The 27,475-nt window shown below is 44.2% G+C and overlaps 1 protein-coding gene and 1 pseudogene across 3 annotated transcripts in view; one reads left to right on the forward strand and one right to left on the reverse strand.

The window, feature by feature from the left end:
- LOC112443213 (uncharacterized) overlaps nt 1–27,475 on the forward strand; it is a 39,475-nt gene that overhangs the window by 5,133 nt on the left and 6,867 nt on the right. For 2 of the 3 annotated variants that reach the window (XM_059879404.1, XM_059879411.1), the window contains exon 2: nt 1–107. The gene's annotated coding sequence lies outside the window, so the exon portion shown is untranslated. Of the gene's footprint in view, nt 108–21,105; nt 23,641–27,475 lie in introns of those variants that run through there. The other variant, XM_059879406.1, reaches the window with a different exon arrangement.
- On the reverse strand, nt 90–27,218 carry LOC112442281 (refilin-B-like; annotated as a pseudogene).

Genomic DNA, 27,475 nt, shown 5'->3' on the forward strand with positions numbered 1-27,475 from the left:
ACTCTTCTAGGGCTGGAATGATAACCGAGGGCAGCCTCGCGCAACCCTACTTGGACCAGAAAGCTGGCTGGCCTCTCAGCGTGCTCGAATCAGCTCTCTTCCAACAGGTAAACACCGCCCAGAAACTCCCTGACTTCGAGCTCCATGCTGGACAGGTGCCTCCTCAGGGTGTTGTGGCAGTTGTCATCCAGGGTGGTGGTGTAGAACGCCTTGGGGTACTTGAGATAGAGGATGGTGGTACTGAGGCAGTGGGCAGGCTCGTGGTGGGGCTGGAAGTGCACCTTCGCCTTGCAGATGTGCCATGTGCAACTGGGAATCCAGGAGATGATCTGGCTGCAGGAGGCCACCGCCAAGTCCTAGGACAGGTGGACATCGTTGATGAAGTGCCAGTCTGAGTTGTACTTGATAGAGGATGTGTACTTTACTTCCATTGGTGGTAAGGGGTCAAACACCACTCCTTTGCCAAAGGCCAGGGGTCATAACCTTGGCGAGCAGCTGGAGACTGGGGGGTTGGAGAGAGAGAAGCTGGGTTCAGGGCCATGGGGGGATCCTGCATTGGGCCAGAGCCCTGGGGGCTGGTTCAAGCTCCTTGCTGCCCTGGGCCCCGAGAGAAACCAGTGGCTGGGGCTAGGGAGAAGCCTTGAGTCTGGACTGTCCAGGATGCTGTTGCCCTTCTCCATGTCCATGTGCTCTGGCACATCCTGCAGGCCAAGCCAGCTCACCAGGGTGGTTGGTGCCCATGGCTGGGCCCAGGCCACTGCACCCTGCCTCCCTGCCCCAGTTAAGTCATTCTTCACTAAACATGTGTTGAATCCTTACTATGTACAAAATAGGTGTTGGGAATATAAAAATGGAAGTCAGTTACTGCTCTAGTATAAATCTAGCTGGGAGGCAGAGGTGTATACAAACTGTACAGTGTGATAGGCACTGTCGAATTGCCATGGAACAAATTTGAATTTTACTCATTTATTTCACGACTTGGATTTATTTTAATCCCTTTCCCCATGGCCTAGAAAATGGTCATTTTGGGGGGCATGTAAAATCTCAGAGAAACACAGTCATTTTTAAAAGTTTAATTTATATACTGTCTTAGTAGAGGCTCTTAATTTCTAATGCAACAGAAAAGGATCTTGAGGGATACCCACCAAAGTGTTCCCAGTTGTTATCTCTGAGAAATAAAACTAAGAGGAAAAAATTTAATCGTCACTTTATACTGTATCATTTTCAGGTACTTTCTCTGTGTGTGTGGGCTCTTAGTTCGCCATCCACAGATTGAACCCACCACGGCAGTGAAAGCCCCAAGTCCTAACCACTGGACCATCAAGGAACTCCAGTTTTTTTCAGTTTTTAATTTAAAAAGTGGTTAAAACTTTATGCAATTAAATAAGTAGTTTAAATGAAAGAAAGGAAATAATATTTATGGAAGATATCAGCAAGAAGACTATTAACTTGGGCCTTAACAGCAAGGAGAATATCGACTTGGGCCTTAATGGGTAGGAGGAATTCATGGAGTGGAGAAGGGATGTTGGATAAAACATAATCACAGAATATCTGATCAGTGTTTCAGATTGGTGTAGTATCTCCTTCACACCTGCCCCTGTAAATTAATTTGTTGATAGAATCTTGTCAGAAAACAAATATGTATTGAGTTCCTGCTCTATGCCAGTATAATAGATACCAAGGCAGTATAAGTCAGAGTTCTTGCTCTTAAAGCATTTACAGTCTCAACAGGGAGTTAAGACATTCTCAGAACAGTTAGAGACAGCCCATGGTTAAGTGCCAACGAGTTTGGCCCATGAAAGAGCAGGAAAAGCTGAGTACACTGCCAAGGTTTCAGCCTGCGAGCCTTGGAACAGTGGTGCCATTTATAAAAATGGAAAGTTGGGAAAGGAGAGCTGTTTTGAAAGCAGATATACCTATAGTAAAATATCACAGTCTATGTAAATTACTATTTGGCTATGCAAATGAGTAGGAATGCATAAGTAATGCTTAGACTGGAAGGTGCCAGGAACTATAATAATCTCTACCTTTTATTGAATGTAGACTGGGTGCCAGGCACTGTGCAGAGTTATTTGCATACATTATCATTTAATCTTCACAACAAATCTATGAGGCCATTATGACGGCCATTTTTCAGATGAGGAAGTCTGGGAGAGGTTGGTCTTGCAACCAGTGGGAAAGTGACATGTTAGGATGAGAACACGTCTGTCCAACTCCAAATTGCTATGACACTATGCTGTGTCATCCAAGTGGATGTACAAGATACCAACTCTGCCCTGTGGTGTGAGTTGAAGGCACAGGCAGGTGTCCCAGTAGGCATCAACCAACTCCTCAAACAGGCAGAGCTCTATTGCAAGGACCACACCAACATCATCAGAGAAACTCAGAGAAGATGATAACTACACCCTGGAGTGGGCAGGGAAGGCCTCCGGGAGGAGTGGAGGTTTGAGCTAGAATGGATCGAATTTTAATACAGCAGGAAATGGCACTCCAGACCGAGGAGGCTGCAGATGCAAAGGAGAGAAAATAGACACAGAGAAGGCGTGCATGTGGTGGAGAATCTAGGTTGGGGCCTGAAGGAAAGTCAAATGTAGAAAATCAGATATGAAAGCCCTTGAGTGCCTTTGGAGGAAGGAAACAGCCTTAATAGAATTTTGAGTGGAGATGAAAGAGTGGTGAAAAGAGACTATCTGGTATGATTAAAGTGATCTTTTCAGGTCAGCTGTAATACTCAGGATAGACTGGAATTAGCCACTTAAACTAGATAAGATCTGGGTTGGTATTGGTTTTTGAATGGCAAGAGGAAAGATGGAAAAGAAGGAGGTACATGTGAGAAATGTTTTGAGGGAAAAATAGAGATGCTTGGCAACTGAATGGATTCAGAAAGACAGGAAAGGAAACAGAAAAGAATCTAGGATTTGACTTGTGGTTGCTGGAAGAATAATGATACCTTTGAGATCAGGATCAAGGATAGACTGAGCTTGCTTTGTTGACTGTGTTGTGGCCTTTCTCAGGGGGAGAGAAGGTAAAATGTGGAAAGCAAAGGACAGAAGAATAAGGAGTAAGCTAAGGAGGATGAAGAGCCTGGGAAGAAAGAGAGAGAGAGGTATCAGGGGATCAGAGTCAAGAAAACCAAGGGGGCAGGCAGGAGGTCTCAAAAAATTCTGTAGTGACCAGCAGGGTCAAATAGTATAGAGATGGCTAGAAGAATCAACAGGAAAGAGACCACTGGCTTTGATAAAATCCATATGCAGGCTTCCCTTGTAGCTCAGTTGGTAAAGAATCTGCCTTCAATGCAGGAGGCCTGGGTTCAATTCCTGGATTGGGAAGATCCCCTGGAGAAGGAAATGGCAACCAACTCCAGTATTCTTGCCTGGGGAATCCCATGGACAGAGGAGCCTAGAAGGCTACAGTCCATGGGGTCACAAGAGTCGGACACGACTTAGCGACTAAACCACCACATGCAGGCTTTTGTCTTTCAGTAAAAACTACCAAACAAACCAGATAGAGGATGCTGGAAAGAGGGTGATGATCCTGTACCCATGCAGGTAACGTTCCCTGAGCACCTATGTGCTCAGTCTCAGGTGATGGCTGAGCTCTATCCATCCCATTGACAAGGCTGTATTAGTCATGCTTTCTTATAGAGGGAGACTGAAGCTCAAAGAAGTGAATTAATTCTCCCAAGGCCTTGAAAGTGAAAGTGAAAATCATTTGGTTGTGTCAACCCAATGGACTGTAGCCCACCAGGCTCTTCTGTCCATGGAATCTTCCAGGTAAGAATACTGGAATGGGTTGCCATTCCCTTCTCTAGGGGATCTTCCTGACCCAGGGATCGAATTTAGGTCTCCTGCATTGCAGGCAGATTCTTTACCATCTGAGTCACCTATGGAGGGAGACTGAAGCTCAAAGAAGTGAATTAACTCTCCCAAGGCCTTACATTGGAAGTAATGGAACTAGATATCCAACCAGGTCTGAGTGTTTCTAAAGGCCTTCCCACTTTCCACCTCAGCAGTGTTGGTGCTGGAATGTGTGATGATATGATGCTACCATAATAATAATATGAACACCTACCATTTAGTGAGCGCTTTCTGGCACTATGATAGTTTATGTATATTAATTTTATTTTGTGACACCCTTTAAAGTAGGTGTTATTAACCCTATTTTACAGCTGGGGAAATTGGAGCTCAAAGAGGTTAAGCAGCATGACCAGAGTCACACAGCTAGAAAGTGGTTGAAATGGCCTATGTGTGGAGCTGTGGTCTTCTGTTGCCTCTCAAAAATGTCTTTCTTTTGGCTGCATCACCTGGCATGTGGGATCTTAGTTCCCCAACCAGGGACTGAACCCTGCCGTGGAGGCGAGGAGTCTTAACCAGTGGACCCCCAGGGAAGTCTCTTGAGAATTTCTTAAAGGAGGACTTGCCTGGTGGTCCAGTGGTTAAGAACCCGCCTGCCTTTGCAGGGCACCTGGGTTCAGTCCCTGGTCTGGGAAGATTCCACATGCTGTGGAGCAACTAAGCCTGTGTGCCACAACTACTGAACTGAGCTCTAGAGCCTGTGCTCTGCAACAAGAGACGCCACTGCAATGAGAAGCCCGTGTACCACAGTGAAGAGTAGGCCCTGCTCACTGCAGCTAGAGAAAGCCCGAGCAAAGCAATGAAGACCCACAGTGAAAGTGGAAGTCCCTCAGTCATGTCCAACTCTGCGACCCCGTGGACACAGTCCATAGAACTCTCCAGGCCAGGATACTGGAGTGGGTAGAGTTTCCCTTCTCTAGGGGATCTTCCCAACCCAGGGATCGAACCCAGGTCTCTCACATTGCAGGCAGATTCTTTACCAGCTGAGCCACCAGGGAAGCCCAAGAATACTAGAGTGGGTAGCCTATCCCTTCTCCAGCGGATCTTCCAGAACCAGGAACCGAACCAGGGTCTCCTGCATTGCAGGTGGATTCTTTACCAACTGAGCTATCAGGGAAGCCCAATGAAGACCCAGCAAAGCCATAAATAAATAAATAAAATTTTAAAAAAAAGGAATTTCCTAAAGGAAACTTCTACCTGGGCTCCAATAGGTGACTAGCTAGTGCTCCTAGACTTTATGTTGTTCATTGTATCATATGCTGTATCACATACTTCCTGGGTGATTTTCAGTGACTCAAATGCTGAGCTTCTGGTGGCAGACTCCCTGCATAGCATCACTTCAAGACTGCTGTCCTGAGCTACAGTGCTTTCTCTTTATTATATTCCTTGCTTCACTGCAGGGGTTGAGAACACTGTGTGGCTTTTGAATCTGCTTTTCCTCAGGGATGGAGGAAGCCTTGAGAGTTCATCCTTTGCCTTAATTGTTAGAAGTGTCTGGGCAGAATCGGGCACCTGTGGCTGGCCAGTGGCGCTCCCTGGCAGTCCCAGTGGCCAGCATCACTTTTCCTGTCTGAGCTTGGTGGGTGGAGGCTGGCTGGATTGATAGAGGTGTCCACCCGGCCATTGGCGCCTGTGAGACAGCTCTAATTCTCTCCCAGAGCCTTCACTCTGGCCTGGGCAAAACCCAGTGAAAGCACCATCTTAGTGACAGCAGCCTTGGTGGGGAGGAGGCAGACTTGGAAATTTCCCTGCGGGGTTCTGGGCGGAAAGAAAGCCAGCAATGGGCTGACACTGTGATTGGTGGGCCTGAGCAAGGAGGGGCAGTAGGCCAAGGATGTCTCTTCCCGTTAGTCGTTAGCGAGGGCCTCAGGGAAAATGTCAGCCTTCCTGATCTGGTATCATCTGGAGCCCCTGCTGTATAACTGAGTGATTCTCTCCGCACATGGTCAGCAGCAGATTTTTCTCAAGGTGAAAGCAATTAGGCCTTGGTCTCCTCCTCCCCTGCTGTCGGAAAGAAAAGGAAGATGGAAAGGGAGGGCCGTCCGTGCTCCTGCTGAGGTCAGCCAGGCTGCCCTGGCCAGTTCCGGTAATTGGCTCCCTCACCTGCTCACACTTCTCACAGTTTGCCCTGGTCTTGGATGTTTCAGCGTCGCTCAAGGCTGAGGCTCTGAAGAGGGCAGCAGTTGTTCCCTTTCCACGTATCTCTAGAATGAAGAAAGAGGGCATCTCACCCTGCTCGGGGCAGAGAATTAGCTGAAATACCACGAGCAGGGCCTGAGCAGCACACCCAGGTGGGGCTGGGTTGTATGTGCTTCCTCTCTCTGGAAGATCCAAAGCAAGGTTGGAGAAAAACTCTTTGGGAGGTGGAAGAATTTATTCATTCGGTTAACAGCTATGCCAAGCACTCTCCTAGGAGTTCCTGGTGTCTGTCAGTTTGGAGCTGGGAAGAGTACAGTGGATGCAGGAGGTAGAGGAGTGGGAGAGGTTGGGAGAGAAATTACAAAGGTCTGAATGTCACAACAGAGGAGGCCAGGACACCCTGGGACCTGATGGACTGCAGCAGTCAGGGAAGGCTGCTTGGAGGAAGAGGCTTTTGAAAAAGGGATAAAATATCTTGATAAAATGCTTGAAGGTAAAAAGGATAAGAACTGAAAATAAAAGCTTCTGAATATTCCCTACCACTATCCCTAGTAGTAACAGCTGTTGATACAGTGTTATGTAGTTTTGTAGGAATTTTCCATGTGTAGCCAGTTGTAAATACATCTTCAGAACTCCTTTTTAAAAAACGAGACTCTACTAAGCGTCTATTGTGCTGGTTACTTTTTCTTCACAATATATCCTGAGCCTTTCCCCAAGTCTATAGAGATTTGTCTCATTCCTTTTGAAGGCTGTGTGTGGTATGAGGAAGTAATTTTTGAAAGGTAAGAGCTGAAGAATGTGTGAGGTTAGGAAGGCAAAGGGGTGGTACCCTAAGGAACAGAATCTGGGAAAACAAAAACAACGTAGATCTCCCTAACTATACTTCTTAACATCTCCTTCCTCCTGTTTTCAGACCTCCCTCCCTTGCCCTGCTGCCGCGTTTTCCCCACTCTAATTTGCAAAGCAGTTCAGCTCCTTTGTCTTGCCTAGCCCCGGGGAGTTTCATTCTTCATGCCAAAGCAACTTATTAAGTATTTTCTAAACAAAGATCCTGTATACCCAGAGAAAAATTATGCCACTCCCCTAACAGACAAAAGTAGCTGCAGGCAGTTGTGGTTTTAAATAGCAATTAAGGGGGGGGGGGCGGGTGTGGCGTGAAATCTGTTACATAAAGCACCTGGCAGTTCATAAATGGTGGTTGTTTGTTACTATTATTATTTTACATGTGCTGATGGATAAGTTGGCTGCTGCAAGAACCCTTCATCCTGGAGCACTCACATCTTGGTTGGCAGCTTTTTAAGTGTGCAGGGATGGTGTTTTATTTGTCTTCATATTCCCATCTCTCAGCTCAGGGCCTGGCACAGAGCAGACATGCCAGAAATAAGTGTTGAGCTGAACACTCAGGGGCTGGAGTGCGCTGCTCTGAGCAGACGCCGAGTCCTGGATGCTGCGGGCCTGATACAGGTGCTTTGGAACACTGGAGATCAGAATCAAAGACTTCTGACCCTGGGGGATCTCATCATCAAGCTGAGTCTTAGGAAACATCATCTCATATCACAAACTGTAAAATATCAATAGTCCCCAGATCAGTGCTATCATCGTTTCTTTTGTATTTTGGAGGTGGGGCTAAGCTTCCCTCCTGGTTTTTTAGGCATGAAATAGAAACAGTAATGTGCACAAATCTCTTTTTAAAAAACTTTTCATGGTGTACGGCAGAAACCAACACTACTGTAATTATCCTTCAATTTAAAAAATAAATTAAAAAACTTTAAAGTATTTATATTAATTGAAGTATAATTTTTTATTTTTTGGCCACGCCATACGGCATGTGGGATCTTAGTTCCCCCACCAGGAATCAAACCTGTACCCCCGCTGCACTGGAGGCACAGAGCCTTAACCCCTGGACTACCAGGGAAGTCCCTGGAGCATAGTTATAGTGTGATATTATATAAATTACAGGTGTACAATATAGTGATTCACAATTTTAAAGGTTATACTCCATTTAGAGTTATTATAAAATATTAGCTATGCTTTCTGTGTTGTACAAATGCACAGATCTTAAAAATCTTAAATAAACAGCTGGATAAATGTTTATACTGTAAATGCCTTTATAATCACCATCCAGATCAAGATACAAACCATTTTCAGCACCCCAGCAAGCCTCCTGTGGCCGCCTTTCAGGTACATCCCCTTCCACAGGAGAAGCTACACCTTATGACCTCCATCACCATTAACTAGTTATATCTGGTTTTGAGCTTTTTATAAATAAAATTACACAGTCTGGCTTCTCTCACTCAACATAACTGTTAAGATTCATCTGCATCGGTACTAAGTTCTCGCTTGTGTGTGGTGTAGTATTGTACTGAATAAACATATAACAAAGGACATTTGGTTTGTTCTTCTGAATAAAGCTGTTAAAAACATTCTCTTACAAATCTCTTGATGGCCTTAAGCACTTATTTCTCTTGGCTATATATATGTGAGTAGAATTGTTAGGTCAAAGCAGATACATGTGTTTTGCTTTCATAAATTACTGTCAGTTTTCCAAAACGGTCGTGCCAGTTTACAGTCCCATTGGCAGTTCTATTTGTTCGGCTTTCTTGCTGATACTTTCAGTCCTTTTAATTCCATCCATTTTGGTAGGTGTGTAATGGTATCTCATTGTTCTCATGTGTTTTCTCTAATAAGTAATGATGTTTTCATATGCTGATTTCATGTGCTTATTGGCCATTTGGATGTCCTTTTCTTTCTTTTTCGGAGAAGGCAATGGCACCCCACTCCAGTACTCTTGCCTGGAAAATCCCATGGACGGAGGAGCCTGGTGGGCTGCAGTCCATGGGGTCGCGAAGAGTCGGACACGGCTGAGCGACTTCACTTTCACTTTTTCACTTTCATGCATTGGAGAAGGAAATGGCAACCCACTCCAGTGTTCTTGCCTGGAGAATCCCAGGGACAGCGGAGCCTGGTGGTCTGCTGTCTATAGGGTCGCACAGAGTCGGACACGACTGAAGTGACTTAGCAGTTCTTTCTTTTTTATTTTTGGCTACACTTTTAAAATTTAAAAAAATATATATTGTATTTGACTGCGCTGGGTCTTCATTGCAGTGTGTGGGCTTTCTTTAGTTATGGTGAGTGGGGGCTACGCTAATTACAATTCTTGGGTTTCTCTTGTTGGGGAGCACAGGCTTAGTTGCTCCTCGGCGTGTGGAATCTTAGTTTCTGAACCAGGGATTGCACCCACGTCCTCCGCATTGGCAGGCAGAGTCTTAACCACTGGGCCACCAGGGAAGTCTGTCATTGACCGTTTCAACGAGCCTGTTCAACCTTGATCTTCTCAGCCAGAAATGTCTCACCCACACTTCAATGACCATCCTGGAGCTGCCTCCAGAGATTCTGCTCCTAAACCCTGCATTCACATGTCCAAACCGACTCTTTGATATCTCTAACAGGATGACCCTCATGCTCCTCAAAAATAACATCCCAAACTGAAATCTTCAACTCCTCTCAGGCCCAAATCAATTTGCCTTCCTTTGTGCTCCGGCCAAGTTCATGATCCAGGCAATCTTCACTTACACTGTTCCTCTTAATGCTCAGACCACAGTTTCCCACGGGCTTCCCAAGTGGCGCTAGCAGTAAAGAACCTGCCTGCCAGTGCAGGAGATGTAAGAGACGCAGGTTTAGTACCTGGGTCTAAAAGATCTGCTGGAGGATGGCATTACAATCCACTCCAGTATTCTTGCCTGGAGAATCCCATGGACAGAGGAGCCTGGCGGTCCATAGGGTCACAAAGAGTTGAACACGACTGAAGTGACTTTAACAAACAACACACAGTTTCACATATCTCAAGAAACCTTCACAACCCGTTTCCTTCTTACCCCTTCCATGCCCCTCCTTATCCTGAGACCTCCTCAGGTCTCAGCTTACAGTTACTTCCTCTGGGTTAGGTGTTTCCTATGTGCTCCTCCAGCCACTTCCTTCCACATGCCATTTATCACACGCTGTTGTAATCACCAGGATCATTGCCTGAATCCCTGGATCAGCCGTCTGTTGTTCTTGCCTACTCAGCATTCATTCCCCACTTCTTAGTTAGCACTCCAGTTTTCCCTGGGAGCCATCCCTCTTTCCTCAATCTGTGTGGTCTGGGTAGGGCTGCACGGAAGGGTGTGTCTGTCCCTCAGGCCTGGCTAATTGTCATATTCCATCCTTAAGCCCCATAACTGGGTCAGTGTTAGGCATAAAATCAAGGTAGTTGATCAGAGCCAATCTTAGAATTTTCCCTGGAACAAATGGGAAATAAAGATTCTTTTTCAGGGGCGGGGATTAGAAGAGGGATGGCATTGACAGGCTAAGAAGAAAACCTAGAGCCAGGGACAGCCATCACGACACCACCAGAAGGAGAAAAGCTGCCTAAGAATGGAGGAAACTCAGAGGAGAGCAGGATCAAGGCAGGAAGAGATTGACTCCCACTGAAAAAATGTCATTATTTTTGGCTGTGCTGGGTCTTTGTTGCTGCACGGGCTTTTCTGAAGCTGCGGCAAGTGGGGGCTACTCTTCAGTTGTGTGTGTGGACTTCTCATCGCTGTGGCTTCTCTTGCTGCTGAGCACGGGCTCTGGGATGCAAGGGCTTCAGTACTTGCAGCACGTGGGCTCAGTCATTGCAGCTCCTAGGCTCTAGAGCACAGGCTCAACAGTTGTGGCCCATAGGCTTATTTGCTCCATACCATATGTGGTCTTCCCGGATCAGGGATTGAATCCGTGTCTCCTGCATTGGCAGGCAGACTCTTTACTACTGAGTCACCAGGGAAGCCTCTACTGACATTTTCCAGCCCATGGATCAACCAGCCTGAGGTTCACCCTTTAATCAACTTTTCAGTCAAGTGAGCCAACAAATTCCCCTTTGCTTAAGCCAGTGTGAGTTGGTTTCTGTCACTTGCAACCAAAAATGTACTAATACATTCTTCCATTAGACTGCAAACTCTGTGAAGGCAGCAGTGCCTGGCATAGAATAGGGATTTAGCAAACAGGTTTAAGGAAGGAAAAGAAGGGCTCCTCTTCTTCACTTTGCTAGTCCTTCCTCCCAACTTCTCCCACCAGATGATGTTCTAGCACCATCCTCAAGTTTCCCCTTGCAGGTTCAGGGGTCACTCACTCACCCTCCACCACGGATGTCTGTTCCCTGATTGCTCTCTAAGCTTACCTGCCTGTCCCATAGACACTCTGATGGCTGTTCCTCAGCTCTCTGTTCTCCACATTACCTTTGCTGATCAATCCAACCAGCCACGCATTCTAAGTGGACGATCTCTCCTCTGTATTACTGGAGCACGTAGATTCTACAATCCTGCATAGCATGTTTTTCATTTTTAGTGCTTTGATGGATTTTCTCATAATCTTCATTTAGCTTTATTGTCAAACTACAGAGTAGCAGTCGTTAAATGCCTAAGTTCAGAAGGCTGACTCAACGAGTCGAATCCCAGCTCTATCCCTTGCCAGCTGTGTGACTCTGAGGAAGTGACTTAACCTCTCTGAGCTTCAGATGCCCCATCTAAAAAATGGAGATGATAACATGACTTACTTTATAGTGTTTTTTGTGAGAAGTTAATGAATTGATTACTGTGAAAAGACTTGTTTACACTCTGGGAAAATTACCACATGAGACATTTCACAAAGGAAGTGAAAACAAGGCCAATTTTCCAAGTGGCTAAAGATGGTTTGTTGGTAGTGGGAAATGGGGCAGGCTAATAGCGTAAGCGTCTTACCAGTAACTCCTAGTGGGTTATTTTGTTTTCTGTATTTCATCTGTAATGTGTTCTGACATCACTAATGAAATTATCTTCAAGTGTTTGGCTTCTCATTAGGGTTTGAGAGCTGGAGGGGTGACCAAGTGGATTTAACCACAAAGGGGCGCTGGTGGTGTTTGCTGCAAAAACTTGGGGAATAGTGTTGCTTACTCTATATGTACATAAGTTAGGGTCACTGACTGTGATTCCAGCACATGTACATACATGTTAGAGAGAAAATTCAGGAACTCCTCCAGCCACTACCTAACTCTGAGATTTCACAGCTGGGCTGCAGTAAAACATTTCAGTTGTAAGAGCTTGGGCTTCACAACCGGTCGTCCCTGGCTTTAGGCGTCATCTCTGCCTGTTGCTTACGTGTGTGATCTGAAACTAGTAATTTAATCCTCTCCAAGTCTCAGTTTTCTCCTCTGTAGAAATGGATAAAGTAATTGCTTTTAAGGTGCCAATCTGAGGGGTGCCAGTTCACAACATAGTCTATATTATTGATAGCACCTATTTCACAAGGTGGTCGTGAGGATTAAGTGAAATGGTTTCCACAAGGCAATGAGCTCAGTGGTGTGCACATTGCTATTATTAGTTATTGTACATGTATAAGTTCTTCTGTTATCATCATTTTTATAGCAGGAGAATGTAGAGTCAGGTGAGTTAATGAGGAAGCCTTTCTGAAGAGACTCTAAGGCTTAAACTGGATTTGAAAGGTAGGGAGGAAACTATTTTGGCTGAAAAGATCATGGTGAGTTGTTTTGTAAAGGAAGAAGAGGGAACAGGTGTCTGTGTGGCCAAAACAAGATACTTGGATGCAGCTCAGCCCTGTCCTCAGGGCCCTCTTGGGCCCCGGCCAGTCTTGGGGAATCCCAGAAGCTTCTCTGGCTTGGCTGCAGAAGGAAGCAGACATCTCCTATGGAGAGAAAGGGAAGTCACCAAGCTGCTGCCTGTGGTGCCTGAGATTGGGGCCAAACCGGCTGGCAGACAGATTTCCATGGGGTCAAAGGAGCTGGCGGGGTGAGGACCTGAGGATCCAGGGCTCTGGCCACGTGGTCCACTGGCCTGGCAGGTTCTTTCTCTCTGCAAGGTTAGCATCTTCTTCCCAGATGCTCAGAATTCCTATCTCTTCTTCCCAGATGCTCAGAATTCCTATCTCCTGTGTGCCAACCTGGGGGTCTTCTCCAGGGAAGGGAGGTGAGCACTGTACAGGGAACTATGAGAGAACTAAAACTCAGCTTCCAAAGTTCTTCATGGGACTTTATCCGAGAGACCGCCAGATGAGGCTTTTGGGCCATCTCCTGTCTGCCTCTCTGTATCCATCTCCCATCCTGCCTTGGGTCTGCCTGGTTTTGCTACACCTACAGACTTTTTGCCTTCTGGCTTCTTGCTAGGCCTGTTCATTGAGGAGCCTGTGGATGACAGGCAAGAGGAGAGAGAGGTATTTATACCCCTGGCTCCCTCTGCAAGCTGGCGGTACTCTGTGATGGACAGCCACTGCTCTTCTACCAAAGGCCCTCCTCTGGGTCCAGGTGACTGTTTTCTCCTCTGTTCTTCAGGCCTATATGTAGTGATAACTCCTCAGTTATTACTAGTCCCAGGTCACCGTGCTTCCCATTGAGGTTCTCTTACACTGAGCTTCCCTGGTGGCTCAAATGGTAAAGAATCTGTGTGCAAAGCAGGAGACCCAGGTTCAATCCCTGGGTCAGGAAGATCCCTGGAGAAGGGAATGGCTACCCACTCCAGTATTCTTGCTTGGAAAATTCCATGGACAGAGGAGATTGGTGGGTTATAGTCCATGGGGTCGCAAAGAGTCAGACACGACTTAGTGACTAACACTCATTTCCACTTTACACTGTCTATACCATAGTAAATAAACCCTCTTCAAATGATTCTAATTTGAGTGTGCCATCTGCTTTCAGCTGGGACCCTGACTGATGCATTTGCCAAGTAAGGATTTTTTGGTTGTCTTAAGGCGGAGAGAGAGAGAATGTGAATTCTTGTCTCATTATTGCTTCAAGTACCTGAAGCTTGAGGTACAGACTTTAGACGTGTCTGCTCAAGTGTTTAGGCAAGAGCTCAGAGTTTGCAGGTTTCAGTCTCTTTCTGTTCTTCAGCTCTGATTCCTTTGGATTTGCATGGCACTCAGGCATTCTCTCTACCTGGCAACCCCCAGCAAATCCAAACTTATAGCCTCCCAGTGTCACGTCCAAAGCCAGGTTCATATCTTTCCCGATGGATTCAACAAAGATCCAGCATTCTTGTTGGCTCTGTATGGGTCACAAGATCACTCTTTAAAAACAATTTTTTTAAAAAATTTATTTGGTGGTGCCAGGTGTCGGTTTTGGTACACAGGATCTACTGTCTTTGATGTGGCATGTGGGATTTTTTTTTTTTCAGTTGTGGCATTTGAACTCTTAGTTATGGCAATGTGGGATCTAGTTCCCTGACCAGGAATTGAACCCAGGGCCCCTGCATTGGGAATGTGGAATCTTAGCCACTGGACCACCAGGGAAGTGCCACAAGTTCACCCTTGAACCAACTGCTGTGACCAGGAAGATGGGATAAGCAAATGGCCAGATCTGAGTCACACACCCTCACTGAAAGCTTGAAATAGAGGTGTCAACTCCACCCAAATCACAAGGCCTAAGGGTGGGGGAGGGTGGTTCTCCAAAGAGCGAGGGTACTCTAACCAAAAGAGGAGGTATGGATACTGAGCAAGATAAAACCACAGGAGTCTATTCTACTTGGCTGTGTGAATTTGGATAAGTAACTTAACCTCTGGAACTTTTGTGTCCTCTCCTCCAAGAGTACTAGGAATATCTAGTGATTCTTGAGCAGCTACCGTGTGCCAGGCCCTACCCTAAGTGTTTTAGATGAATCTTTGTTTAGTAATGACCATTATTTCCTCCTCTTTACAGTAAGATAAAACAGCTTTCCCGGGGTTCCAAAAGCCTAGATGTGGCAGAGATGGAACGTGAGCCCAGATTTGTCCGATCCAAGAGCATGTGCTATTACACCCTGGTAGCTCAGTCGGTAAAGAATCTGCCTGCAATGCAGGAGACTTGGGTTTGATCCTTGAGTTGGGAAGATCCCCTGGAAGAGGGGGACCTTCTCCAGTATTCTTGCCTGGAGATTCCCCACGGACAGAAGAACCTGGCGTGCTGCTGTCCATGGGGTCGCAAAGAGTCTGACATGACTGAGCAACTAAGCACAGCGTAGCCTCTTATTTTATCTTTATTTTTGGCTGCACTGGGTCTTCATTGCGGTGTGTGAGATCTTCATTGCAACGTGTGAGATCTTCATTGCAGAGCATGTGGGCTCAGTAGTCGCTGCGTGAGGGTTTAGTTGCCCCATGGCGTGTGGGATCTTAGTTCCCTGACCAGCGATCAAACCTGCATCCCTTGCATTGGAAGGCAAATTCTTAACCACTGGATTGCCAGGGAAGTCCCTGCCTCTTAGTTTAGAGCCCAGCTTGTAAAGTTGTGAGGACTAAGCTTGCAAGGTTGTTGTGAGGATTAAAAGAGATGCAATAAAAATGATACAACCAACATTTATTATGCTCTTACTATATGCGAGACCCTGGGCCCAATGCTCTAATGTGAGTTCATATTTAATCCTTGCAACAACTTTCTCAGCCATGAGAACACCTAGCACAACCCCTGCCCAGTATGAATTCAGTGATACCTTCTCTCCCCTTATGCTCCTGACTTTCCTCTTCGTTTTGGTTCAAGCACCTCTGCCATGTGCTAGGGGTCTTCAGTGTTGTTCAGAGTCTCTGAGCTATTTACCCTGCTGATTAGAAGCTTAGAAAAACCAGGTTTGGGGCTCACAGGAGATTGGAGAAGTCCTCATGGGGAGACAGGGCTCAATCAGAGGAAAGGGAAAATAGGCCTGAGGGAAGTGATGTGTTTAGTGTTACTGCATCTGTGTTTTTCCCCTGAGCACCTTTGGTCACTTTTAAACATCTCACGGGAACTGGGGTTTACCGTTTGGGGAAGTGAGAGAGATAGAGAGTTGATGAGTCCAAAGCTTCCCAGCAAGCTGATGTCAGGACCACATATAAATTCTGGTTTTCCCTCCAGTTCTCCTGACTGTTTCATCCTGGGGTTAGTTGTCCATTATCTTTGCTTTTTGGAAGATTTAAACATTTGTTTATTTATTTGGCTGCACCAGGTCTTAGTTGCAGCCTGAGGGATCTTTGATCTTGCTTGTGACATGCAGGACCTTTTTAGTTGTGGCATGTTGGGATCTAGTTCTCTGACCAAGGATCAAACCCAGGCCCCCTGCACTGTGAGCATGGATGGAGTCTTAGACACTGGACAACCAGGGAAGTCCCTATTGTCCATCATATTTGACTCTTCCTTTCTTCTCTTTATTCTCTTAGGTGCCAGGACCTGACGTTTCTCCCAAATGATTATTGTTACCTTAAAGATTGTTGAAAACTTTGACCAAGTTTTCTCCATTGGGATTGAGGGCAGGGACTGTATCTTTCATTGTTTGTGTTTCCAGCAACTAAATGCATGTTTAATTGAACTTAATAATAGCGATAATTTATTCAGAGCCTCCTGTGAACCAGTTACTTCACAGATCATCACATTTGATTCTCACAACAATTGTGTGTTAGAGCTACTGTTTTTATCCTTGTTTTACAGAAGAGGAGTATGTAGCTCTAAGATAGGTGACTTGTCTAAGGTCATGAGGCTAGCAAGTGGCTAAACGGTAAGCCAATGAGTAGCTTGGACGTCTCTTTTGAACTCCAGACTCGCGTATCCCACTATCTATTTAACGTATCCTCTTGAATGTCCAATGGGCATCTGAAAACTAACATGCCCAGGATTGAGTTCCTGGTCCATTCCCCCTAACCTCTGATCAATTAATTGCAACTGCATCTTTTAGTTATTCAGGACATCAACCTTGAAATATCCTTAATTTCTCTCTCTCACACACCCTAGCTCCAGGCTATCAACACACTTGGTCGGCTCTACCTTCAAAATAACTCCAGAGTTGACCCTTTCTCACTCTCTCCACTGCTCCTTTTCTGGTCCAAGCCATCATCATTATCACTGTAACAGCCTCCTAGTTGATTTTCTTGCTTTTGCCTTTGCCCTCTGTAATCTATTCTCAACAGATTTAAATGTCACCTCTCTGCTCGAAAACCTTCAGTGGTTAAAGTCATGAGTAAAAGCCAAAGTCTGTACTCTGAGCCACAAGGCATTATCTGAGCTGGCTTCCTGAGACTTCTCAGACCTCATGTTTCAGGCTCCTCTTCCCCATTACTTCAGAGCCTTTGCGTATGCTGTTTGCTCCACCTGGAAAATCTCTTCCCCCAAATATACACATGACTAGCTTCTGGATCTCTTTCAGGTCTTTGTTCCAATGCCATCTTGTGAGGCTTTTCCTGGACATTCTACCTAAAATTTCACACCCTCTCCTGATATTTCCTATTCATCTTTCCTATGTTATTTTTTTCTCCTTAGGACTTAACACCATCTAAGATAATATATGAATATACTCTGGTTTATTATCAGTCTTCTCACTAAAATGTATGCTCCTTTATAGCAGGAGTTAGGTTACTATTCTTTCAAACTGACTCTCTAGCTCCTTTAGCAATGCCTGGCACATATGAGGGGCTGATGCTGTAGAGACATAGATATAGAGAAGCATGCAGAATGCCTCCTGGAAATCCAGGAGGAAAGGAGTGTGCAGAACTACATGTAACAGTTCTTTATCCCGAACTCAGATCTATTGAGTCATTTCTCTGCTTTAGGGGAAGAATGAGTTGGAGGCAGAGAGAAGACAGGATTATTGTATCAATGAATGCCTTGCCCATGGAAGGAAAACATCAGGAGGAAATTATGGGTGTTTCCCATTTAATAATCACAAAGTACTTTTTAAAAAAATAATAGCTTTATTGCCATATATTAGGTGGGTGCAAAATAATTGCGGTTTTGTACTGTTGAACTTTGCCATTTGATATTGGAATATGTTCTTTAATGTGGTTATGTTATGTATCATTTTAATGCTCATTTCTCACTTTATGTTTTTTTTTAAATATTTATTTATGTATTATTATTAGCTGAGTTGGGTCATTGTTTAAGAACACACGCTTAGTTGCACCGTGGCATGTGGGATCTGACCAAGGATTGAACCTGCGTCCTGACCAGGGATCAAACTTGCGCCCCCTGCACCAAAAGCATGGAGTCTTAACCACTGGACCACCAGGGAAGTCCGTCACTTCATGTTTTTCTGCTAATGACTTATTATGCGGGCTTCCCTGGGGGCTCAGGTGATAAAAGCGTCAGCCTGCAGTATGGGAGACCCAGGTTCGATCCCTGGGTCAGGAAGATCCCCTGGAGAAGAAAATGGCAACCCACTCCAATACTCTTGCCTGGAAAATTCCATGGATGGGGGAGCCTGGTGGACTACAGTCCATGGGGTCGCAAAGAGTCGGACACAACTGAGTGTCTTCACTTATTATATATATTTTATATTTATTTTAGACTATGGAAATGATGTTAGACAAAAAGTAAATTTGAGCGATTTTCTTATTTGAGTTCAAAATGGGTGATAAAGCAGCAAAGACAACTCACAACATCAACAACACTTTCGGCCCAGAAACTGCTAATGAATGTACAGGGCAGTGGGGGTTCAAGAAGTTTTACAAAGGAGACAAGAGCCTTGAGATGAGGAGTATATAGTGGCAGACCATCAGAATTTGACAAGGACCAATTGAAAGCAATCATAGAAGCTGATCCTCTTACAACTACAGGAGAAGTTGCTGAGGAACTCAACGTTGACCATTCTCTGGTCATTTGGCATTTGAAGCAAATTGGAAAAGTGAAAAAACTCGATAAATGGGTGCCTCATGAGCTGACTGCAAATCAAATAAATCGTCGTTTTGAAGTGTCATCTTCTCTTATCCTTTGCAACAACAACGAATCATTTTTTTATTGGATTGTGGTGTTCGAGGAAAAGTGGATTTTACGAGATAACTGGCGACAACCAGCTCAGTGGCTGGACAGAGAAGAAGCTCCAAAGCACTTTCCAAAGCCAAACTTGCACCAAAAAAGGTCATGGTCACTGTTTGGTGGTCTGCTGCTGGTCTGATCCACTACAGCCTTCTGAATCCCAGTGAAACCATTACATCTGAGAAGTATGCTCAACATATTGATGGGATGTGCTGAAAATTGCAATGCCTGCAGCCAGCACTGGTCAACAGAATGGGCCCAGTTCTTCTCCATGATTCCGCCCGACCGCACATTGCATAACCAATGCTTCAAAAGTTAAAAGAATCGGGCTACAAAATTTTACCCATCTGCCATATTCACCTGACCTCTCACCAACAGACTACCACTTCTTCAAGCAACTTTTTGCAGGGAAAATGCTTCCACAACCAACAGGAAGCAGAAAATGCTTTACAAGAGTTTGTCAAATCCCGAAGCACAGATTTTTACACTACAGGAATAAACAAACTTATTTATTGTTGGCAAAAATGTGCTGATTGCAATGGTTCCTACTTTGATTAATAAAGATGTGTTTGAGCCTAGTTATAATTATTTAAAACTCATAGTCCAAAACCACAATTATGTTTGCACCAATCTCATAATTCACATACAACATGGTTCACTTTTAAGTGTAAAGCTCAGTGATTTTTAGTATCTTCACACAATTGTGCTATCATCACCACACTCTAATTCCAGAAGATTTTCACTGCTCCATTATCCTTTGAAGCAAAAGATTTTCAATATTTACAAAGCCCCGTTTATCTATTTCTTTATTTTGCTGCTTGTCCTTTTGGTGTCATATCTAGGAAACTATTGCCTAATACAATGTCACAAAGATTTGCTGCTGTATCTTCTTCTAAGAGTTTTTTGGTTTTAGCTTTAACATTTAGGTCTATAATATAGTTTGAATTAAATTGTTTATATGGCATGAGTAGGGATTCAGCTTTGTCCTTTTGCCTATGGATATCCAATTGTTTCCTTTGCACTCTTGTCTAAAATTAATTGAGCATAAATGTAGAGGTTTATTTCGAGACTCTCATTTCTATTTCATTCCCTGATACTGGGAAAGACTGAAGGCAGGAGCGAAAGGGTACGACAGAGGATAAGATGGTTGGATGGCATCACTGACTCGATGGACATGAGTTTTGAGCAAACTCCAGGAATTGGTGATGGACAGAGAAGCCTGGTGTGCTGCAGTCCATGGGGTTGCAAAGAGTCAGACACGACTGAGCAACTGAACTGAAGTGAATCTTATTTTTTAAAAAAATATGTATTTATTTGGCTGCACTGGTCTTAGTTGCAGTGCTAGAGATCTTTAATCTTTGTTGTGGTGTCTTTAGCTGTGGTATGTGGGATCTAGTTCTCTGATCAGGGATCAAACCTGGACCCCCTGCATTGAGAGTGCAGAGTCTTAGCCACTGGACACCAGGGAAGTCTCATCTTATTTTTTATTCTTGTGCCAGTATCACACATTGATTATTTTAGCTATGTTAAGAAGCTTGAAATTTCCCCCCTAAGATTGTTTTGACTATTCTGTGTCATTTGCATTTCCATATAAATTTTAGCATCAGCTTGTCAATTTTTGCAAAAAAAAAGCCAGCTGAGATTTTGATAGGCCTTGCATTGAAACTGTAGATTAGTTTGGGGATCGTTATCATCTTACTCCCCAGAAACCCATCTGTTCATTCCAATCCATGAACAGATTTCTTTCCATTTAAGTCTTAGGTATCTTTTGAGTCTTCTTTTAATCTCTTATTTTTCCAACAATCTTTTGTAGTTTTCAGTGTATGAATCTTGTACTCCTTTTGTTAAATTTATTCCTAAGTATATTATTCTTATTGATGCTATTGTGAATAAATTTATTTTCTCAGTTTCATTTTCAGATAGTTCATTGCTAGTTATTATGGGCTGAATATTTGTGTCCCCACAAAGTTCATTCATTGAAGTTCTAATCCCCAGTGTGATGATGGCCTTGGGAGATGATATGATCATGAGCGTGAGTCCAATGAATGGAATTAGAGCCCTTATAAAAGGGACCCCAGAGAAGACAGCTGTCTGCAACCCAGAAGAGGATCTCAACAGAACCTGACCGTGCTGACACCCTGGTCTCAGACTTCCAGCTTCCAGAGCTGTGAAAAATAAATTTTTGTTGTTTTTAAGGCACCCAATCTATGGTATTCTATGATAGCAGCCGAATGGACTAAGACATAGTGTATAGAAATTCAACTGATTTTTGTGTATATCCTATAACCTAGCCAAACTCATTTACTAGTTCTAACAGTTTTTTTTTGTGTGTGTGTGTATGTATGGATTCCTTATATGCAGAGTACATCATGCAAAATGCTGGCCTGGATGAAGAACAAGCTGGAATCAAGGTTGCTGGGAGAAATATCAATAACCTCAGATACACAGATGGCACCATCCTTATGGCAGAACGCGAAGAAGAACTAAAGAGCCTCTTGATGAAGGTGAAAGAGGAGAGTGAAAATGTTGGCTTAAAACTCAACATTCAGAAAACTAAGATCATGGCATCTGGTCCCATCACTTCAAATAGATGGGGAAACAGGGAAACAGTGGAAACAGTGGCAGACTTTATTCTTTTGGGCTCTCAAATCACTGCAGATGGTGACTGCAACCATGAAATTAAAAGACACTTACTCCTTGGGAGAAAAGTTATGACCAACCTAGACAGCATATTAAAAAGCAGAGACATTACTTTACCAACAAAGGTCCGTCTAGTCAAGACTATGGCTTTTCCACTGGTCATGTATGGATGTGAGAGTTGGACTATGAAGAAAGCTGAGCTCCGAAGAATTGATGCTTTTGAACTGTGGTGTTGGAGAAGACTCTTGAGAGTCCTTTGGGCAAGGAGATCCAACCAGTCCACCCTAAAGGAAATCAGTCCTGAATACTCATTGGAAGGACTGATGGTGAAGCTGAAAATTCAATACTTTGGCCACCTGATATGAAGAGCTGACTCATTTGAAAAGACCCTGATGCTGGGAAAGATTAAAAGCAGGAGGGAAAGGGAATGACAGAGGATGAGGTGGTTGGATGGCATCACTGACTCAATGGACATGGGTTTGAGTAACCTCCAGGAGTTGGTAATGGACAGGGAGGCCTGGTGTGCTGCAGTCCATGGGGTCGCAAAGAGTCAGACACGACTGGGTGACTGAACTGAACTGAACTGAGATTAGTTCTCTTTTCTTTTTGCCATCTCCAGAGATAGTCATTATTATTATTAATTCCTAGTGTTTCCTTCCAATGTATTCTATATATATCTAAATAGAAATGTGTACTGTTACACAGATCCTTATTTAAGACACAACACATTTACACTTATTGACAGTTACATATCGTGCTTGGTTTTTTTTTTTAACTTAACAATGAATCTTGGACATCATTTCAGAGTGGCACATATAGATCCACCTCATTCTTTTTAACAGCTGCATACTATTCCATTTTGTCCAAATGCCCCCATACTGAGTGCTATTTAGATTGCAGTTTTGTGCTTTGCCAACAATTCTGCAACAAATATCCTTGTGCGAATTTATTTGTACATATCAAGCTGCTTTGACAAATACTTGAAAAGTAATTAGAAGCATACAAGAACACAAGCTTTATTTATTTATTTACTTTGGCCACACCACATGGCATGTGAGATCTGAGTTCCCCAGCCAGCATGGAACCTTCACCCTCTGCAGTGGAAGCTCGGAGTCTTAACCCCTGGGTCCTAAGAGCTTTTATAATTGGGATGATTGTATTTATCTTCTTTCAACCCTGCCTTCTACTTTCTGGAACCTGAACTCCAAACCATCAGTGCTCTTTAGCGAGCAGGAAAGTTTTTCATCACTTACTCAGTACCCTACCCTCAAACAGGCTATGACCTGGGCTAAGGGAGGCTAAGGGTATGACTGCAAACCCATCAGGACAGTGCTGTCCACGCCAAGCCAGAGGTTCCCAGGAGACGTTCTATTCCACCTGCTAGAGCAAGTGGTGGTGTGCAGCACGCTGATGACTGCAAGGGTAGGTGACCTTGGCCAATCACGATGTGACTGGTGTGCTGTTTAGCACATCAGAACTGCCCTGTTCTGACCAGAAGAGGGCAGTAGTGAGCTGCCTAGCGTTTCTGCCAGGCTCATGGAAGGTTCCCCTCCCTGAACAAGGAGCTTCTGTCTGGAGCAGCTCCACAGAACCGGGCAGCCAGGTACGTCTCCCTGTGCATGAAGAAGGAAGGCATATTAGAGGTAATCTGGTAGAATATGTATTGAGGACAATAGAGGAGAAAATAAAATCAAGGTAACTCCCTTCCCTTATGAAAATAGCTTCATTTTTTCTCATAAATATAAACATAATGTATATACATTATGTACATTTCAAACCATACATGACAGTACAAAGAAGAAAAAGACACCTGAAATCCCATGGCCTGGGATAACCATTGTTCACATTGTCCGCAATATTTTTGTAAGCTGCTTTTTTTTTAAGCTCAGAAAATGATGTGAACATCCATCTTTGTCGATACCTCACATGTTAGAGGCCTCAGGACTTGAACTTACATAAATGCTTCTTCAGTTTTCCCACCCTAGTTACCCCAAAGGCAGAGAAGATGAATGTATAGCTGGGCGAGTGGTGTGTGAGACAGTGTGTGTGATGCTGGGATGAGAAGGAGAAACTTCTTTGAAATATTGTGCTTTAACCTTAAATGTTCACATTTTGCGTTTTACATTATAATATTTGGCAAACTACTCCATGTTTATTTTAATTTAAAAAGATTGTCTTTTGTTCTTCTAGTCTTTATAATATTCTGTTGTATATATGTACTATCATCTATTAAACGAAACACAGTGTTGAACATGTCAGTCATTTCCAATTTTTTTCCGATATAAACACTACTGCAATGAGCATTCTTATGCAAATGTATTTTTTGTCTGAATTATATCCTTGGAATGAGTTCCAGAATAGGCATTTATATACCCCTTTTTTAAAAAAATTATTAATTTCACTCTGTCAGGCCTTAGTTGCAGCACGCAGGAGCTTCCATTGCAGCATTTGGACTCTCTACTTGTGGCGTGCTCGGTACTTGTGACATGTGGGCTTAGTTGCTCCTCAGCACGTGGCATCTTAATTCCCTGACCAGGGATTAAACTCAAGTCCCCTGAATTGCAAGGCAGATTCTTAACCACTGGACCACCAACGAAGTCCCCAGAACTGGCATTTTTAAAAATAAAGACACTCTTTGCCTCCTCAATGCTTTTGAAAATCGGGTGCACATGATGAAAAGGGTGCTGATGGGGAGAAGGCTTGTTCCCTTAGACTTCCTCGTGTAGCTGTTGTTCTTCGGTTGCTAAGCCGTGTCTGACCCTTTGTGACCTGCGGACTGCAGCCTGCCCCCTGTCTTTCACTACTTCATGTGCACTGAGTTGGTGATGCTGTCTAACCATCTCATCCTCTGCTACCCATTTCTCCTTTTGCCTTCGATCTTTCCCAGCATCAGGGTCTTTTCCAATGAGTTGGCTCTTCGCATCAGGTGGCCAAAGTATTGGAGCTTCAGCATCAGTCCTTCCAACAAATATTCAGCATTGATTTCCTTTAGGATAGACTGGTTTGATCTCCTCACAGTCCAAGGAACTCTCAAAAGTCTTCTCCAACTGGCACCTTTTAGTGGCCTGGTTCTGGACTTGGACTCAACCCCTCTTTTGCATTTGGCACAAAATGATTACATGGCTTCTTGGTGCCCAGCACTGTGCTAAGTAAAATCTTTCCACCTTATCTCATTCACTCTTAACTACCTGGTAGGGTGGGCATTATTATTCCTGTTTTATAGAGGAGGAAGCCAGTTCAGTGAATCCATGTGTTCTGGCCAAGGTTACACAGCTAATAACTGAATGTGTAGGTGTCTTGATTAGGAAGCCTAGCAAAGGGACTTCATCAGCCTTGTAAACAGGACACCTTGACTGCAGACTTGTTTCTAAGATAGTTGTCTAAAAAACATTTTAGATATAAGGAAAAACAACCCCCCCACACACACAAACCACTAAAGCTATTTTAAGTTTTCGAAAAAGCAGGGAGGGTAATGGTGGAAGAGAGAATTATATGAACACAGAGAAATCTCTTGGAGCCTAAAAGGAGAAGTAATTTGCCTCATGAGAAAAGAGGAAGCAACTCTTCTCTCTCTCTCTCTGTTTGCTCTCTATTTCTCAGAGAGGTCACGGCCTCTCTTCCCATGTGAGTCAACCTCATTCTTCTTGAATAGATCAGTTTCTAAGGTCCCCCATGAATGTGACTTTCTCCCAGCTCCCAACTTTCTATTCCCTCAGTTTAAGCATGTAGTTCAGACAGAACTAGGATCTCTTCAGTCCTAAACCCAAATCCCCAGGAGAGAGAATCTGATCTGATTATGCTGCAATACACATCTACTTCTGGTCCAACCAGTTGTATAGTTGGAGGGCAGGGTTCAGTACTAACATGGCTGTTAGTCTAGTTTGTGGGTAGGCACCAGTTCTTACAGAAAGATCACTGTGTCTGGGCACATTCCTATAAAGATATATGTTTATGTCTACTATGACTGCCTTTCTATAGAATCCAAATATTAATCTGCTCTCCTTTGGATGTGTGACTAGCACTCAACTCAAGGTGACTTGAAAAAAAAATAATTTATTGTCTCTAAGACAACAGTCAAGGGCTTGGATTTAGGCACAAATAGATACGCTTGCTCAAAAGATACCATTAGGAACCTGTCTCTTTCTGTTTCTCAGGCCTTTTTCTGTGTCTGCTTCCTTTCTAGGCAAGCTTTCTCCTCTTTGTGGTAATGCGGCCACTAGCAGCTCTAGGCTTGTATTCTCATGACTTAGCTTCCTCTGAGGAAAGCGAATTTTTTCTTCCCAATCCTTTCAGCTCTGATTGGCTTTGATTGACTTACAAGCCCATCTTGAACCAATCACTGTGGCCAGGGGGTAGTTTTCTCTAATTGGCTAGTCTTGGGCCACATGACTATTCCTAGAGTTCAGATGGGGAAGCCACCTTGAGTGGGGGAAGGACAGTTTCCCAAAGGAAAAATGGGGAGCTCTTAACAGAGATTCCAGAACCTACTATTTTAAAACAGCAGATTGGATTTGCACCAATAACCTCCTAAGTATGTTAAAGAATCCTGGGAGAGGGGGAAGAGATGCCTTTCATTCTTTTATTCGATATATGTTTATTGAGGGTTCCATATATGCTCAACATATATGTAAAAAACTAGGCTCAGGGGATCCAATAGTTAATGAGATGGACAAGGCCCTTGCTGTCATGGAGCTTAAATTCCAGCAGTGCACCAACAAATACATGTATCTTGAGCACCCACTATGTACAAAATAGTTTCAACTACTTTCTTTCCCCTCTCATTCATATAAAGAGAGAGAGAACGTGGCCTTTCCCTCTAAGAGGAGTTTACAATATACCAAGGCTGATGAAATAGTGATAAGTAGTAAGAGGGGCTCAAGATGGGGAACACATGTACACCCATGGCTGATTCATGTCAATGTATGGCAAAACCCACTACAATATTGTAAAGTAATTAGCCTCCAATTAAAATAAATAAAATTTTTTTAAAAAGTAATAAGAACAAATGGTAAGTGCCCAGAGAGTTACACAAACAAGAAAGGGCTCTGAGACAGGGCTGTGCTGAGGAGGAATGCTACGACATGGCAATAATAAAAATAACAATAATGGGTAACATTCATTCAGTGTGTACTGGATGCCAGGCACTGTGCTAAGAGCTTTCTGAGCTCTATCTCCTTTAACCCCAATAACAACCCTATGAAGAAAGTACCCTGTCTTACAAAGGAAGGAATTGGGGCTCAGAGGGGTGAAGTCAATTTCCCGAGAGCACGCAGCCAGAGGTCGCAGAGTCAGCACTTGAACCCAGGTCTCTCTGACTTCAGAGCCCATCACTTTAACTATCACACAGTGCTGGGCCTAGAAAGAAGGGCAGGAGGGCCGAGAAAGAAGGCCAGGAAATGTGGGTCTGTAGTGTTCCTGGGGTGGGGGTGGGGGCAGAGGGCAAGGAGCCAGCAGGAGCAGGCTTTGTTCTTCCGGCTACACTGAGGGCTTCTCTGAGTCTCCATACATGGCAGAAAGTGGCCGTCCCCAGCTTTGGGGCCGGTGTCTGACTCCCTGGTGCTGATTACAAACTGGCAGCCCTGTAGGTCAAATATGATGCACAAGATATTCTTAGTCTGTGGCATTAAAAAATGAATTAGTGCCCAATATTTGAAAACTGGGAAATTTCACATGAAAGTATGGAAAATCACAATATCTGACAAGTCTGGACCTACATTCCCATGGCAACCATCTGCTAGAGCAGAGTAACAGCTGCTGTCATAGACAAGGCCCACAGTCTCCATGTGCCACCGTCGCCCATTCCCTGTTGTCTCTCCTTGGGCTGTTCCACTCATTGTCGTTACTGATGCGACCCCTGGGGTGGTGCTTGGACTATGGTCACTATGCCCCAGTTTCAGAGTCCCAGAAGACAGAATACAGCTCAGCTTGGGTCAAATGTACACCTCTGGTTCAAGCACTGTGAGGATTGCAGGGCAGGCTTTGGTGAGATCGTGAGTCTAAGGGCACCTCTCTGTGAGGTCTGTGGGCAACAGTGGTCCTCAAGAAAAGAACTGCAGCTGGACAGACACTCCCAGACAAATCCAGTACAAAG

Source organism: Bos taurus, chromosome 2, assembly GCF_002263795.3.
Source record: "Bos taurus isolate L1 Dominette 01449 registration number 42190680 breed Hereford chromosome 2, ARS-UCD2.0, whole genome shotgun sequence".
NCBI lineage: Eukaryota > Metazoa > Chordata > Mammalia > Artiodactyla > Bovidae > Bos > Bos taurus.